This window comes from Sinocyclocheilus grahami, unplaced genomic scaffold (assembly GCF_001515645.1).
Source record: "Sinocyclocheilus grahami isolate Dianchi unplaced genomic scaffold, SAMN03320097.WGS_v1.1 scaffold26.1, whole genome shotgun sequence".
Classification (NCBI taxonomy): domain Eukaryota; kingdom Metazoa; phylum Chordata; class Actinopteri; order Cypriniformes; family Cyprinidae; genus Sinocyclocheilus; species Sinocyclocheilus grahami.
In genome coordinates this window covers 180202-184208 of record NW_015505205.1, presented here as the reverse complement: position 1 = coordinate 184208, position 4007 = coordinate 180202, and the positions used below count along the sequence as shown (strand labels likewise).

The 4007-nt window shown below is 36.1% G+C and overlaps 1 protein-coding gene across 1 annotated transcript in view; it reads right to left on the bottom strand.

Annotated features, from left to right (window-relative positions):
- LOC107565677 (TANK-binding kinase 1-binding protein 1-like) overlaps window positions 1-3054 on the bottom strand; it is a 51696-nt gene extending 48642 nt beyond the window's left edge. Inside the window, exon 1 of the mRNA XM_016250940.1 lies at window positions 2853-3054. The gene's annotated coding sequence lies outside the window, so the exon portion shown is untranslated. The remainder of the gene's footprint in view (window positions 1-2852) is intronic.
- Window positions 3055-4007: the final 953 nt, after the last annotated feature.

Sequence of the window (4007 nt, the reverse complement as noted above, 5' to 3'; positions counted from 1 at the left end):
TTAATTCCACTGTTTTTAATTTATGTTATTTGCAATGGTTCATAGGATTGGTTGGTTTGGCTCATGGCTTGTAACGCTTTAATGAAGACTTTTTAAAATCCCTATGGGAAAAATCAATGGAAATAACACTTCCAAAACAAGGGCCATGTTGCAATCAATAGAGATGACAAAATGTCCTGTCACTCATTGCTTGTCATGGTCAGCTGGGACAAAAACTTATTAAAATGGCAGTGATGTTATCACATCATGTCTGGTTAGCACTCAAGGTTAAGCTGTTTTATTATCAAAGGAGTACAACAGAAGACAATCAAGACCTGCCTATGGGACTGTGACTGCACTTTTAGACATTCGGATTAAAAAAAGATGAAAAATTAATGCAAGATGAAAGCCACAAATTTCCTATCTTATCTAAAACACGCAGCTCGAAAATGTTCTTCTAGCTAGCTTTTTGTTGTTATTTAGCTCAACACTAAATTACTCCACTTGTTTGTATGAACAAGAGGAGGTAAAGGACTTCGCAGTCAGGTCTGAGAGTATTTCTAGAGGAGACACGGGTGGCAAAGCTCGTCTCTCGCCACTTACAAATGCCCCTTTTCAGAAATTCAGCCGATTTCTCCACCAAAATGATCCTTTCCTTACACACTTTCTGACCTGCTCACAGCTGGCTATTTTCTTACAGGTGAATAAACAAATAAAGGAAATGCAGAGTGTAGAGGACAAAACAATGTATCTTTTCACAGCTCTGACAAAAGCCAGTTCAAAGCAGCATAAATCATAATTACATGTTGCAACAATGAGCAACATGAGAAGTGCTTTGTGACAGGGAATAGCTGAGAGGCTAACGTGATTCACCTCCCAACGTCAGACCCTTAAATTAGCTCCTGCAGATAGTCTCCCACCAAGAAAAAAGGCGGTGCTGCTAATTAAGTGTACAATAATCACAAGTCATAACAAGACATAAGTCAAAAGTCCAAACCGAATGGAAAAAAATGAAAAGACATGGGGCAGTCCACAGTTTTTTTTATATTTCCTTTTAAGGAATTCCTAAAACATGATGTAGTCAGCCACCCTACATCGCTTTTAAACAGCCAATGCAACTGAGGAAACATAATGCCTGTCAGAAGTGGAAATCAAGCTTTTCAAAAACAAAGCTTGTTCAGAAGCATTGTTTCGTGGCATATTCAACACTGCGTGCATAGTTTTGTTTTGTTCAATTGCAAATGAGTTCAGCAGACCTATGCAGAGATCAGAGAGAAGAGAACTTATCAAAAATGATTCTATTATTACAGAAATCATTAAACGCTTACAGAATAACAATGCATCAGACGGCATCTTTTGACTGTATCGTCACTCCGCACTAAAACGATAGCACACTCAGAAGCTAAGGTACATTTGTTTTTGTTAAACTGCCAGCTATTTTCCATAACTTAAAAATACAGTGATAATGTCTGAGATATTACAAGATTGAATTTTGGTGACTGTATTACAATCTCTAACTGTATTTGTCATTAAATTACATAATATTAATATGCCACCCTATCACTAAAACACACAACAATCAAGCTGATACATATGTCCTATCTATCTCTCAAATATATAATTTTCACCATTAATAAATAGTTTAAACATGCAGTCTTTAACTGTAGCATTTTAGCATTCTTTGTCCATTGAAATTTAAATAAGGAAAAATAATTCAAATTAATCCATTTTGTAGACATTTCACTCCTTTTTCTGTTGTGTATAATAAAAATAAAGCTCTACCAGTTCTGAGCATGTCATTCCTGTTTATCAAAGTTAATCTTACATTTATCATCCACGTATGAGCGACTACACTCTATAAAAGCGGTTCAGCACCTGGAGCTGTCCAGTGCATTATTACTAATGACCGTCTGCTAAACCACATTACACACGACCTACATAAAACTAAAGAAAAATCAAATCTAACTGTATTTCATCACTATAACAACAGTCGCTCAAGAATTAAAGGCTGCCAGTCTTGAACAATTCAGTGCTTTGGAACAATTACATTGTTAAGTGGGATTAGCCTACCTATCACTCGCCACATCAGCTCACTATAATGCGGTTGTGCAGGGACTGTTGTTGTCTCATTACACAACACAGCGAGCCTGCTGATGATGCAAATGATTTATTCCTTCATGGCTAAAGTTTTATATTTTCCCACATTTTCCGACATATAGCAATTGTAATGTATCATGAGGTTAACCATTCCTTCGATAAATGTCAAAACCGAGTTTTGAAATGTCTTCTTGAACATCATCCTTAATGCATGGGTGCTCTACAGTAAGGAAAAAGTTATTTATAGTGTTGTACGGGACAAACCACAACATCCGCTGTTACTTCTCCCTATAGACTGGTTATTTATTCTATTCTATAATTGAATCAGGTTATAAATCTCGCTGACCGCCTGAAACAAGTCATCCAATATAATTTCCACGGTCGTTTAATCTTAACCAGCTGTGCTGTCGTAAAGATCATATCCGTTCCAGCGTAGTTTTTGTTGCATTTGACGATCTACTTGCAGCGGCTGAGCAATGCTGATGTCAAACCGCAAGCGTCTTCTTTTGTTTCAAAACTGCCTGTATTTATTGCATTTACACAACGAAGAGATCCTAAAGACAGTTATGTTAAAATATGTAAATGCGTATTGGACATGCAAGGCTTCCCGTGTCGCCTTGCGTTGTATTTACACGGACATTTGTAAAGCACTCTGTAAAACATGGCTGTGCGCTGTTTGCCACTGTAGAGCCCGTAATGATGTAACCCGCACTGCAATACTCCAACCATACACAGCAAACATGTATTCCATGAAAAATAATGGAAAGAGCACTCACGGTGTGTCATGGATGCGTCCTCTGCTGACATGTCTTCGGTGAAGTGCCAGGCACCCCAGAAGTGCTGGTTAATTGTATGATGCCCGCTGCTCTCCACTGCTGCTGTTGGTTCAGATGCTCTCAGTGAGGAATCAGAGAGAGTCTGAGCGCCACAGCTGAAGATTTAATATAAAACATCACCGACACAGCACTACATAACGCTCATGTCCTGTTCAGATGGGCTTTAGGCTACTTCCTGTTTGTTTCGGGTCCTAGAGACCCCTGTGCTGTGTTGCTACCCTTACGCAAAGGAAATATATTTCTATATACCTATATTAACGATCAAAATGGAATTATTTTATATTACAGAATATTATGTTGTGTTAATATATTACAGTATATTGAGAATGATACATAAGAAATAGCCACTTTTCTTAAATTGAAAAATGTGACATATGTACTTATAAATTGTATATATTATGTGATTTTATATTCAATAATGCATTAACTAAAATTATTATATTTAATGCATTACATTTTCTAGTATATCCCTATATATTTTTGTTTCAGTAAAATAATAAAATTCATAAAAATAGTATATTTTCCCTTCAAAAACATTATCATTATCTAATTAAACCCCACTATGCATTTATTTATGAAGCTGTAAGCCTTTTACACAAAGAAAAACATTATTAAAGAAATTGTTTAGTTTGGGATCAGCTTGAGCCCCACAAAAACATTGCTGAAAAATGCAGTAAAAATAAGTAATATCACACAGGCATGGGTGCTGCATAACTGTGATTCATTGTGTCATATATTCAGTACAACAGCATGAATATGTGTGATATAAATACATTTCTATTTTTTGAAATCTCGAGCAAAGTATCTACTGCATTCTTAGGTAAAGGGTACAACATTTTTGTACCTTAATTACCCCGCTGAATTTTAAAAATACGTATATTAGTACCTAAAGTGTACATAATATTTTTGAAAGGGTACCACCTCAGTAGCAGTTTTGTGTTCTTAGACTGTGGTTATACATTTCAGATCTTCACCAGTATTGCTGTATTGTTTGCCTTCATGATTACTGTGTATTGTCACATCCTACTTATTTGACACACTTCTTTTTGCATACTCTGTATTGGGAATGTACTGTTCCTCTCTCTGCTTTTTTTT